Here is a 15142-nt window from a genome sequence, read left to right as displayed (position 1 = left end):
AACTAAATATATTTTGCATTATACTTGACAATTATATTTTACATGCATATAAATACATATATTTTACATTATACTATACAATTATATTTTACATGCATATAGCTAAATATATTTTGCATTATACTATAGTATTTTTTACATGCATATAACTAAATATATTTTGCATTATACTATACAATTATATTTACATGCATATAACTAAATATATTTTACCTTATACTATACAATTATATTTTACATGCGTATAAATGCATATATTTTACATTATACTATACAATTATATTTTACATGCATATAACTAAATATATTTTACATTATAATATACAATTATATTTTACATGCATATAACTAAATATATTTTACATTATACTATACAATGATATGTTACATGCGTATAATGCATATATTTTGCATTATACTATACAATTATATTTTACATGCATATAACTAAATATATTTTGCATTATACTATACAATTATATTTTACATGAATATAACTAGATATATTTTGTCATTATACTATACAATTATATTTTACATGCGTATAAATGCATATATTTTGCATTAAACTATACAATTATATTTTACATGCATATAAATACATATATTTTACATTATACTATACAATTATATTTTACATGCATATAACTAAATATATTTTACATTATACTATACAATTATATTTTACGTGCATATAAATACATATATTTTTCATTATACTATACAATTATATTTTACATGCATATAACAAAATATTTTTTGCATTATACTATACAATTATATTTTACATGCATATAAATACATATATTTTACATTATACTATACAATTATATTTTACATGCAAATAAATACATATATATTACATTATGTTTTACAATTATATTTTACATGCATGTAAATACATATATTTTACATTATACTGTACAATTATATTTAAACCGCATATAAATACATATAGTTTACATTATACTATACAATTATATTTTAAATGCATATGAACACATATATTTTACATTATACTATACAATTATATTTTTCATACATATAAATTCATATATTTTACATTATACTATACATATATAAATACATATATTTTACATTAATACTATACAATTATATTTCACATGCATATAAATATTTTTTTTTGCAATTTTCAAGCCAGGGCATGTTTTGTATATGCATGATTAAAAGTAAGAAAAAATGGGAAGTAATCTGCACCTTACATATCTAGAACTAGATTTTCTATTTTTGTTTATTTATAAAGCAATCGAAACCGACGATCGAAAAATAATCGGTTAAAATAAAATAACATTATAGTTTTTAAGCCTGCAGAGAATACAAAAAAATAAACAACTAAAATAAAAAAATGGTAGCGACACTAAAGTTTTCTTAACAGTTATTTGTGTCTCCGTACAATGATAACATTTCATAGAGATTATCAGGTTAAACCTAAAATTTATTTTGTTTACATATATATTACAGCAACCATCACGTTGACACATCGGTCCTCGTAACGTTAGACATGCATCTAGGAAAAAGAAACTCTGATATAAAAACTGCGATCTACTGCATACACTTGCGACAGTCATCTGCAACGAGAAAGGGTAACAGTAATACCAAATACTGTAGGTTGGTTCTACGCAAAGTCTTCACTACTATAATATATATATATATATATATATATATATATATATATATATATATATATATATATATATAATGCTATCCACATACAGTATATTTTCGTTGTAACACAGCTCATAAGTGCGGCATTACTAGCAACAACTTCAAATAAGGATTGAAACTAGACCGCCTAGTCGACAGTCAGCCACTAGCACCTTTACGCTATCTGGCTTCTACTGAGATATGTAAAGTGACTCTCGTCCGACCTGCCTAACAACGTAAGATCCGCAACTGGAGGTCTCTGCAGACATATATGGACATATGTGGTCAACAATTTTGGTATAGTCGAACATATTATATATCTGTCATCGTTTGAATTCAATTTAGTGTGTGCGTGAATTTATATTTATAGAAACACCTTTGTTTTATTTTATTTAAAAAGAAAATTCCAGTATATTATATACGGGTTGTAGAATTGCATTCAAGTGCAAAATATCAAGCTAATTTTCATATTCTTTCAAACATTCATTTTAATTAATTCCCTATTTGTCTTTTTCCGGGTTAATGGGATGGCAGCCATTACTTAAGTATTGCATGCAATTATATTAATTAAGATATGCGATATGATTTATACTTGCGGAAAATTTGAGGGGAAAAAGTTGTAACCTAATATATTTTCATGTAAACAATCCTCTTTCTATATAAATATGTGTAAGTAACTGTTCGGCAAACAAAATATTACATGCAGACTACAATTGAATAATGATGGCGTGGTTACTGCTTGAAAAAAAACATTTTTTTTAATGTCCTCGCCAAATATCTAACGCATTCCTTTGTAATAATAATAATAAGAAGAAGAAATGAAAGAGAAAGGAATAACTCAGGAGAACAAGAAAACTCCTGGAAAATAAAGTATATTGTAGAAACCTAATAAAACGTATTAATACATGGGGAGTATAACTAGTAAGATAGTCTGGACTGTTTATAGGGTGGACAAAAGAATAACTGAGAGAACTCGACCAGAAAACCAGGAAACTGATGACCATGCATAATGCACTACACCCAAAATACGATATTGACATACACTACGTGAAAAAGGAAAGACGGTGGGAGGGGACTGATCTGTATAGAAGTCTGTGTGAAGGACACGACAAAAGTCTTGAAAAATACATAATGCAAAACCCGGAAAGGATAATTATGGCAGCGAGACACACTGTAAAAAACAAAACAGAACACACAGAGACAAACGACAAAACGAGAAAAGAGAAATGGAAAGAGAAACACCTCCACGGAAGATTCATAAGATTGACAAAAGATGAGAATTATGGAAACACCTCGACATGGATGCGAAAAGACATATAAACCGAGAAACTGACTCTAATAACTGCAGCACAAGATAACTCGATAAGAACCAACCATATCAAAGCAAGGGTCGATAAAACGCAAGAAAACAGCAAATGCAGACTATGCGGACAAAGAAACGAATAAACCATATGGCAAGTGAATACAGCAAACTAGCCCAAAAGGAATACAAAAACAGGCATGACCAAGTGAGGAGGCGGTACACTGGGAATTGTGTAAACGACTGCATTTTGAACGTACAGACAAATGGCACAAGCATAAATCTGCAACATCACTCGAAAACGAGAACCACAACATCCTATGGGACATGAACATACAGACGGACAACCCCATCCAAGTAAGAAGACCAGATGTCGTAATAATTAACAAGAAAGAAAAACCATGTCAAATCGTGGACTTTGCAGTCCCAGCTGATCACAGGGTGAGTATGAAAGAAAAGGAGAAACGAAGCAAATACACATAGCTAGCCAGAGAGTTAAAAGGGATTTGGACGATGAAGAAAATCGAAATAGTACCGATAATAGTAAGAGCACTAGAAACAATTCCAAAAAACTTCCCAAAAAAAAAAGTCAGAAATTGGAATCAGAAAATAACTGCAAAAGTACAACGACTAACGATAATGAAAACGACTGAAATATTAAGGAAACCCCTTGAATGCGGAGAATAATACAAGACAATATAACGAACAAGCGTTACAGGGAATGAAGGACACCGAAACTGCATATTTACAAGTTCTACACACCCCATCATGCATCCCCCCATTGTTTCATCACCGACCGCCCCCCCCAAAAAAAAATTATGCGTAAGGGGCGAGAAGGATCAATAAGGACTGAATGACCGAGGAGCGAGCGCCAACCAGACCTCGGTTAGAAAAGCGCGAGGAGTACTGGGGACTTGGGGAGGCTGAGTGCCACTCAAATCCCAGTATAAACCAATGACAACTATCAGCGAGAAATCAATGGTAAGCGGCTGTTGCGATGATGCAAATTCATTTGCAAATTCTATCGAAGGAGGTGGAGAGAGCTGAATGTCTGGGGAGCCTTGTTGTCACTCAGCTTCCAGAGAACACCACAGGTTTCCAATCAGATCGTTTGTTGACTTGTGTGAAAGCTCCATGTGAGCCGATAATAATAATAATAATAATAATAATAATAATAATAATAATAATAATAATAATAATAACCTCCATGTTCTTCTGTTTCGTTTCATATCTTATTTTATATAATTTGATTTAATGTCGATTTAAGCATATCTTTTTAAAAATCGTTCCTTAAGAATTTTCCAACCGAGCGGCTATTAATAATACCATAACGTAACAGTTAAATGTCTGCTAAAACTATTATTACGTCTACTAATCTTTATTTCTATAACAACGTACAGCTGAATGCTTGCTAGAATTAAATAGAGAAAGAGGGAGAGAGGGGAAGGATGATAAAGGAAGAGGGAGAGGTGAGCAACGAAAAAGGCAAGATGTTTATATATACTCTCTCTCTCTTTTTATATATATATATATATATATATATATATATATATATATATATATATATATATACAATCTATATCTACATCTATACTATTATATAAATGCAACTTTTTGTCGACAACTGATAAAGCTGTATATTATTGTGTGTGTTTAATGAATATGATCAGCTCAATTTAGCGTGTACGTATTTTTCATGGATTGTTGTAGACCGAAACACAGTGAAGTGTTATTTGGTGCTAGTGCACTTGTTGATCCGCGCTATTTTTAAATGTGTACTTTCAATTTTAATGAAAGTTTAGGATACCTGTTCTTATTAAATTGTAAAGTGAAAGTATGTGTGAAATCCCTATCCGCTACTGTGTTTATTAGCAGCAGTGGGGGGGGGATTCTATGCAGTGACCCCAATATATATTTTACCGGGAAATTTAGGTGGATAGGGTCGAAATTTCAGTGGTAGCGGACTTGTAACTGTCAGCATTGTCCAATTTTGGTGCCGGGGGAGAATGGAGCCAAGTTACAAATATTTAAAAACAATTACAAACTCTCCACACATTGGGGTAGACATGAAACCATTAAAAAATAACGGTAACATAATTGCATAAGCACCAAATTTTAGGTTTTTCTGTTTTGACTTTGCTTTCATTTTCTTTGTTTATTAAATCCAACCAAATGAAAAAAGTAATGTTTTTTTCATCAGTTTTCCTGTTAATAATTACATAAACTCCGGTCAAATAATATGCCACCCCCTCCCAAATATAAAATATATGAGAGGAGGGTGCTGTGTAACTATTATTTACTTTCACCTAACAATTAAATAAAATCCAATCGTAAAACTACAATTAAACTTGAAAATACTATTCAAAAATAGCGCGGGTACTTTCACCTTAGAATTTCATAACTGTTAGGGGCATAAGCACCAAATTTTTGATCGGTGTTGTTTTGCTTTCATTTAGTTTGTTTATTAAATCCGGCAAAAAAAGTGAATTTTTTTTCGCCCATTTTTCTGTTAATATTTAAATAAATTCCGACAAAACCAGTATCTATCCAACAAAAAACAACAAGACAATAAAAAACAAGTTAAATCATGCGAATATTTCAAGCCAAAATAAATAAATTCCCCCAAAAGGTTAGGTAACACGCATTTTTTCCTTGTAACAATAACATAAACGCATTTTTTCCTTGTAAAAATAACGCATTTTTTTCCTTGTAAAAATAACATAAAAGTAACTTTTAAATAAAATAAAATGAAATGAACCCTCAAGCAAAAGTAACTGATGAAATGACAGCTCAAGCAAAAGTAACTTTTAAATAAAATAAAATGAAATGACAGCTCAAGCAAAAGTTACGTTTAAACCAGGACCAAACTCAAAGAAAACCAACCTGCCTTCTCCCTTGAGGCCTGCATTTACTAATATCCACGGGCTTTGAACTAACTTAGATGATGTTGAGTCATTTCTCCTTGTAAACACCCCGGATATCTTAGCATTAAGTGAAACTAACCTTCACTCCTCCATTCCCTCTAACCACTTTAATATGCCTGGTTATCTCCCACTCTACCGTAAGGACTCGGACAGACATATGCATGGACTTGGAGTCTATATTCGAAACACCCTCCCCCTAACTAGAGAAAGAAAACTAGAATCAGAGGGCCAGGCCTGTATGTGCTTCAGACTAAATATGCAACACAATATTAGCTACTTGTATTTTCTCTACCGCTCTCACTCAAACCAAGACTGTACCCTAATAAACAAAGTCTCAGACAGCATAGATATAGCACTCTCCCTCGATACTAGCGCACAAATACATGTATTTGGTGATTACAATGTCCACCACAGTAACTGGCTAGGATTCTCAAATCACACAGACGTAGTTGGCAGCGCAAAACATAGCTTCTCTATATCTCATTCCCTATCTCAATTGGTTACATTTCCGACACGTTTCCCAGACCAGCACGATCAACACGCCTCACTTCTAGATCTCTTTGTGACAACGGTTCCCAATGACTGTACAATAAATGCCCACAGCCCACTCGGGAATGCTGATCACGCTGTGATAATGGTAGAAATCAGCCTAAATTCTCGCCCAAAAACTGAAGACCCACTACTCAAAACAACGAGGTATTACAAAAAGGGTGATTGGGAAGCCATCAGGGAGCTCATCAGAGATGCCCCATGGAGAAATATATTTACTCTTCCAGCGGAACAGTGTGCAAATCAGACAACTGAATGGTTCAAAACTGCTATTGAAGCACATGTTCCCGCACGGAAATACTATAGAAAGCCCCACTCTCCCCAATGGTTTACTTCTGCTTGTGCAGCTGCCATTTGTCAAAGGCAGCATGCGTTCCGCAGAATCAACCGACATAAGTCCAGCTCAAACAAACAGAAGTACATAGAAGCTAGAAATAATTGTAAGAGAGTGATGGACACAGCTAAGTAAAATTACTCTGAAACCACCAGAAAGCGCATCGAAGCACAGAAATTAGGAACCCGGGATTTTTGGAAAATCTACAACAGCGTAGTTAATAATGGACAGTCAATTATTCCCCCACTAACAAACAATCATGAGGTTGCTTGCACGGCAACTGACAAGACTAATCTGCTTGCCAGTCGGTTTGCCTCAAACTCCACACTGAACTCGGTACACCACTCACTCCCTGATTTTCCTCTGCGAACAGACGCCACACTTGCGATTTTAAAATCGCCCCTTCTCAGGTACATGCTATTATAAAAAACCTAGACACTTCAAAAGCATGTGGACCAGATCTCATCCCGGCTGTGCTATTAAAAAAATGCTCTGCCGAGGTTGCTCCAGTTCTCTCCAAACTTTACAATAAATGCCTTAACGAATCTTGTTTTCCCGACTGCTGGAAAACAGCCTCTGTGGTACTAGTCTTCAAGAATTCTGGTAAAAGAACTGACCCACTAAATTATCGCCCCATTAGCCTCCTCCCACTTTTCGCCAAAATATTTGAGTCCTTAGTTAATCAAGTCCTTGTCCAGCACCTAACAGCTGCTAACTCCCGACTGACAAACAATATGGATTCAGGCAAGCCCGTTCAACCGCAGATATATTAACTGTAGTTTCTGAACGTATATACCGTTCATTGGATAAAACAGGGGAGGGTAGAGCGGTGGTCCTTGATATATCTAAGGCTTTTGACAGGGTATGGCACGATGGTCTTCTAAGGAAAATTAGATAATAGGGAATCACTGGAAGAATTCATAACGTAATTAAATCCTTCTTAAGTAATAGAAAAATCAAAGTTGTCCTCGACAGACGTACATCCAAGCAATATAACATAAATGCGGGAGTGTCTCAGGGGTCTATCCTTGGACCTCTATTGTTCCTTACATTCATAAACGACCTCCCTGATAATATTGTTTGTGAGATGGGTATATTTGCCGATGACACCACTCTCTATAACAGATATGAGGGGAAAACAAATGCACACATATCCAAGGAAATGTCAGAAACACTAGAGGATGACCTCCAATCCGTAGTGGAATGGGGACAAAAATGGTTGGTCTCATTCAATGCTGCTAAGACTAAGCTTGTTTCCTTCAATAACTACAATAAACCTTCTCTACCACCAATAGCAATGACCAAGAACGCATTGCCTGAAAGTACTTCTTTTAAACTCCTCGGGCTAACGTTTACAGGGAATATGAACTGGAATAGATACATTGAGAGCATTGCCAAGGCTGCTGCAAGGAAGGTTGGCTCCCTCTACCGTGCTAGAAAACTACTTACGCCTGCCAGTATCCTATACCTTTATAAGGCAACCATTCGCCCATGTATGGAGTACTGTTGTCACATCTGAGCTGGTGCATCTGCTGTTTGTCTCTCGCTCCTGGACAGGGTTCAAAAAAGAGTCGCCAACCTGATAGGTCCTAAACTGTCATCTAGGCTTCAACCTCTGTCCCATCGACGAGATGTTGCCTCCCTCTGCCTGTTTCTACAAATACTTTAATGGTGAATGCTCTGACGAACTGCAAACACTTGTACCTCCCCGACGTAACTACCCCCGACAAACCTGACAAGCTACTAAGTCTCATCCCTTTACAGTGGAGATCCCTAGGTGCAAGAAAGCCTTTTACTCCAATAGTTTATTCCCCAGAACTACGGGTCTTTGGAACTCCCTTCCGGGATTCTGCTTTCCCAACTGCAATGATATGCAGAAATTCAAGTGTAATGTTAACAAACATCTTTCTACTCATCTCCCTTCATAATGACCCCACTAATTGATTCCCTAATAGTAGCCCCCTGCTTCAAAGTGGCACTGTGCCTTGTTTGGGGTGAAAATTGAATCAAAAAAATAATGTTGTCTCCCTCAATTGACCAACGTTCAACATTGGAGGCAATACGTATTTGTCTAGTAGGGTAGCAATTGTGTACGTCGGCCACATATTAAAATAATTCTTTAAATATTTTTATGAAATAATATTTAATTTTTTTTTTATTTAATGTTTTAAACATAATAATTCGTAATTTCGTGATTTGACGTTGTAAATACTTGTGTTACCCTTCTAACATGATCGGACTTACTTTCGAGTATTCCAGCCTAAACCGAAAGACTGCCCAAATAAACATCATATATGTGTGTGTTCGTGTACATTCCCTTAAAGATACCACGGTATTAAAAGGATAAAATATACGTAAAAGGGAAAAATGGACCAACTTTTTTTGTTTTTAAAAACTTTCTTGTTATTTAAAATGTCTACTAAAAATTATCCCGCGATGTGACAAGTCACTTTTCTACGCTTGGCACGCGCAAATGCACCATGTGAGTAGAACATAAACGAAGACGGTGATATGCCAAAAATTAATGCGAGGGTTCATAGATTAATACCATGCAAACGGTAAGTTTGCAATGGGCTTGATTATGTCAGCGACACCGAAAACCTCTAAAAAACAAATTTTATTGTTCGTTATCCTGTTGTAGTAAAAGTAAACATTTAGTATATTTTAAAAGACCTTTGCAATATATAATAAAACCAACCGAAATAAAATTTTAAGAAAACCGATGTGTTCCCAAAAAGTCATCTGCTCGCGAATCTGTTTCCTACACATTAAATAAAACATGAATCTACCGTAAGTGTATTGAATAATTTAGAGGAAGTATGGAGGAAGAGTTTTCCTGAACGATCCCATGAACTTTGAAGAATATTCTTGTGTGGCGCAATTCACCATGATACCGCATTCACACTGGAGAATTAAACCTACTCACAATTAAACCACACATTAACTTATCTCTCTCTTTCTCTCTCTCTCTCTCTTTCGTCCTGTCTCAAATTTAGTTGTTTCCATGCATGAAAGCATAGCAATGTTTTTTTTTAATAACTTCGAAGAGTGTAACTTTCCAGTAGATATATAACCTACTAAATAACCAATAAAAATTAACTACCCATGCGGGGTCGCAGAAATTCGTGGCTTAGGACCCAAAACCGGGACAAACCTTTTCGGTGCTGATGAACCTGTAGATCTTCCCAGGACATCCGTCTAAAGGAAAACTGAAGTTAAACCTAAGAGAGGGAGGCCTCTTCATGCTTGGACGACAACCTTCCTAGAGCTGGTGACAAACACCTTACCGGTTGGCAAACCTAAACTGCTTAAGTAGGGGATAGTGTCTGTCTATTGCCCGGCTTTATACTCCTTCTTTACCTATTAGCCAGGTGTAGCGGCGCTATCACAGGGACTCGAGAGAATCACCCAGTGGTCGACCTTGTTTCCTAATTAGGGAAACAAACGCCGTTGTCCCCACTCCCGACTCATCCCATATCCCTAAACTGGCCGCTTGGGAGTTTTCAGTTCAATATATGCAGGTACAGTTGGACTGGCTGAACTTTGTCTGATTAGTTGTGAGTACCGGGTAGACAGTAACTGGTTTAGGCTATCTAATTACACAGGCGTAGCTGGTAGCACAACACATAGCTTCTCTATATCTCATTCCCTATTACAGACGGTTACATTTCCGACACGTTTCCCTGACAAGCACGAGCAACATGCCTCAATTTTAATCTATTTCTGACTACAGTTCCCTATGACTGTACAACGAATGTACACACGCCACTCGGGAATGCTGATCATGCTTTGATAATGGTGGAAATCGCCCTTAATTCTCGACCCAAAACTGAAGACACACTTCGCAATACAACGAGGTATTATAAAAAGGCTAACTGGAAATCCAGCAGGGATCACATCAGAAATGCCCCATGGAGAAATATATTTTCTCTTCCAGCTGAACAGTACGCAAATGAAACCACTGGATGGTTCAAAACACCAACTGAAGCATATGTTCCCACATGTAAATTCTATAGCAAGCACCACTCTATCCAATGGTTTACATCTACTTGCGATGCTGCCATTGTTCAAAGGCAGCATGTGTACCGCAGATTAAACGGACATAAGTTCAGTTCAAACAGACAGAAGTACATAGAAGCTAGAAGTAATTGTAAGAGAGAAATAGCAACCGCTAAGACAGAATACACTAAAACCACCAGAGAACGCATCGAAGCACAGAAATTAGGAACCCGTGATTTTTTGGAAAATTTACAAGTGTAGTAAATAATGGACAGTCGACGATTCCCCCACTAGCAAACAATCATGAGGTTGTTTGCACAACAACTGAGAAGGCTTACCTGCTTGCCGGTTAGTTTGATTCTAACTCCACATTTTACCCGGCACACCATTTCCTCCCTGACTTTCCATTGCAGACAGGCGTCACACTAGATGGTTTGAAAATCATCCCTTCTCAGGTGCAAGGTATCATAAGAAACCTAAACCCTCAAAAGCATGTGGCTCCGATCTCATCCTGGATGTGCTATTAAAAAAATGCTTCGATGAGGTAGCTCCAGTTCTCTCCCCCAAAAATTATAATCAATATTATATTTTTTTTTTTTTATAATGGGGAAATTTATAAATCTCAAAAATTTTAAAAAGTGCAAAAAATGCCAATTACATATTTATTAGTGCATAAGGCACATCTGATTGAGTGTAAAAAAAATATTTTGTTTTTATTCTAGTATCTTTATTTGTATAGTTTAATATCAAAAATTCTCGGTAGAATAATTTTCCAGTTAAAAATTTGTTGAAAATTTTTTCCTTGGGGCAGAAATCTGTTTCAAGTAAATATATATTGGTTTACCAAACTCTCTTATCACTGTTTGATCTACAGATAAATATATATATGTATATATATATATATATATATATATATATATATATATGTATACATATGTATATATATATGTGCATATATGTATGTACACATATATATGTATATATTTATATATAAACTAACAATTTAAAAAAAAAACACTAACCTAGTTTTAACACAGATCCTTTGTCCGATAAAATGCATGCCATTGGCTCATAGGAAGGGGTGCAGTGGATACTAGAAAGCTGATTGGCTAACTAAATCCTCAATAGAAGAGTACCATATAAAAAGGATAAACAACCACAGAATTCGCGCATTAGCCTGAGGAATCCTAGAGTGGATGAAACGTCGAATATTCAGTGTAGCTTAATCGCCATATATATTTTATAAATTACTATATATATATATATATATATATATATATATATATATATATATATATATATCTTAAGAAGTTTATATTTATATATAATAACACACAATTAGACTGATTCGCTTAATCATCAGTGCACCACTCATGTCGAGCTGGAATAAAAACTACAACAATCGAGTGGGTGGTCAGCATTTTACTATCTTACTTTTGAGATCGGCGCTTGTTAATCACATCTTTAAATATTATTGTATAAACACATGCACCCTAAATTAAACCATTCACACTGCACTGTTTATTTACTTACTTATAAACCAAGATTATATATATATATATATATATATATATACATATATATATATATATATATATATATATATATATATATATATATATATATATATATATATATATATATAAAGGTGACCAACAACTGCTATGTATTCTTTAACATTATTTTATTATTCCGTCTTTTGATTTTTCATATAAAAAGGTATCATATTTGGATCATTGTTACAATGTTTTGGAATTAAAATAGCTTTTTACGCGTTCCAGACGTTCTGTCTAGCGTCCTCTTCAGAAATTATTCAAAGTGTACAATAATTAAAATATATTTAAAATGTGTTCAGAATGTATAAATGCTTTTTCACTGTCCATTTTGGTTACATGTTTCCCGAGCAGATGGAATGTCTGTAAATAAGACCAAATTTCTTACTGGGTGGGTTCCACAACCACCCTTCTTATGCTGTCCACTCTCTCTTCTAATCTTCCTACTTTTTATTTATTTATTTTTATTTTTACGTTTATTTTTTTATTTTCATTATTAATTGGGTGGAAGTGAGGGCCGCGTTTATACTTGGCCAGGTGGGTACGTAGGGAAGAGTGTGTGTGTGTGTGTTTTTTCCTTGTATTAGCTTGTAGAATGTATACGTCTAATAGTTTTATACTTTTTTTCTTCCTTTGAAGATTGTAATGCTGGGTATGGGGTAGCCAAACCAGCTGCTTACATTGACTTTTTTTATTGAAAACAACCGAGAGCTCTTTTTAGTATCCTCGCTGTCTCGTTAAGTGCAATTGTCTGAATCTTTTGCACTTGGTTCTACAGGAATATTAGTTAGGTAGGAGTTCAGGTTCTTCTTCATAAGTCCTGTGGCACCTATGATAACTGGTATGATTGATATCCCCTTAAGATTCCAGTTTCTTTTCATATCATACATGAGACCTAGATATTTGGTCTGTTTCTCTTTTTCAGCTCTGTTCAGACCGCCATAATTAGGAACACTGACTTAAATCAAAGATACAACTCTCTCTGACTTATTCCATATAACTATGTCAGGTTTCACAGCAACATTTTCAAGGTAGGTGGCTGTATGGATTACATGGTCGTAATGTATGGTATATAAGTCATTTCCAACTGTTCTTTCACGTTGATGTCCCAGGACTTGCTGCTACACCGGATGTTTAATTTTTTACAGATGGTCCAGTGGAGGTGCTTGCAGACTCCGTCATGTCTCGCTGTATAGTAGCCGTCCCCTAGAAGAACTTTGCAACTTGATATCAGATGACCAACACTTTCCAATTCTGTATGGCAGAACCTGCATTTATTGTCATTACTGATCCTTGCCATATTCTTGAATGCATTAATCATCAATCCATGGTCTTAGGCAGCCATTATGCCCCTTTCCTGATCGTGGTGGAAGTTATCCCCTTTGGAGCCAGCCCAAAGAACCTTCTTTATCTAGGTATTCCTGAGATAGTTCCCCCAGAAAATACTTTGCACGCTGATGTTATTCCCATTCTTAAAAGTGCATCTGTTGAAAGGTCTTGGTATATTTCTGCCGGCTCTTTCTTGCGATTTCTGTGGCACACTTGTTTGGTGTTTCACCCTCATCTGAGAGACAGCCCTGACCAAAATGCTTGGCCAGCTGGATGACTGAAGTTGTTCTGCGGGCTCTTGTTTCTTGATGTTCATATACTATTTAGAGGATGTCATTCTGGGAGCTTCTCAGATACAGACCGGTGCTCACAATAGTTGCCCTATGTTGATGATTAATCTCTGAGAGTCCTAGACCTCCTTCTCCCCTAGGCAAATACACCCTTGGGTAGACACTGATTTCTGTATATTATTTTATGAAGAGTTAGTAGTCTTTACATTAAGCCGGTGGATGTATTTTTGTAGCCAGTCAATGATACCAAAGTTGTATGTTATTACTGGCATAGCAAGCTGGTTTATGGCAGAAATTTTATTTTATTGGTGAGCTGGGTTTTACATATTTTCCTCACCCGGCGTACATATTCTTTACTAATCTTCTCCCTCATCTTGGCGTGTTGTATGTTCTCGTTTTCCTCAATGGCAAGGTACTTGTAAGGCTCATGCTCTTCTAGATCCCAGATGTCGATGTTTTCATTAAGTTGCATATTTTTTTATGTGGGTCTTCTTCCCAGCTCGGAATGTACATTTGGCACATTTATCCAGGCCAAACTTCATTCCGATGTCACTAGATCATGTGTGTACTACCTGCATAATGTGGTGCAGATCGTTGTCAGAGCAAGCATACAGCTTAAGATCATCCATGATGAGCAGATGGTTTATTCTCTTGCTGGGATCTCAATGGCGTCCCTGACTAAAACTGTAGGCGCTCTGATTTTTATTCGGGAGCTTGCTTAGTGGGTCTATTGCAATACATACAAAAGAGTAAGGGAGATAAGCTGTCACCTTGGCATATTCCCCTCTTGATTTTTACTTCAGGGATGATGGTTTTTCCTCCATTGTGGTTTAATGATATTGTGGTGTTCCACATCTGAAGGTGAACAGCCAGTGTTTGTCTAATTACCGGGTGGACTTTGTATAACTCAAGGCACCGAAGTAGCCATGAGTGTGGCACTCTGTCAAATGCCTTCTGGTAATCAACCCATGCCATGCTCAATTTTTTGTGTCACTTCCTACAGTCTTCTAGGACGGTCTTGTTGATTAATAGCTCGTCTTTGGTACCGAGGCATTTCTTCTGAACCCTGTCTGCTCTTTTTCAAGGTAGGTTCCAGAAGATAGATGGTCATATATACCATCAGCTATCAGACAAGTGAAAGCTTGTACGTAGTTGTAAGACAGCATATTGGCCTGTATTTATTTGGTCGTTGTGTCTCC

Source organism: Euprymna scolopes, chromosome 32 (genome assembly GCF_053919585.1).
Source record: "Euprymna scolopes isolate OS-2025 chromosome 32, ASM5391958v1, whole genome shotgun sequence".
NCBI lineage: Eukaryota > Metazoa > Mollusca > Cephalopoda > Sepiida > Sepiolidae > Euprymna > Euprymna scolopes.
The sequence above is the reverse complement of the archived record's forward strand: the minus strand, read 5'-3'. Positions refer to the sequence as shown.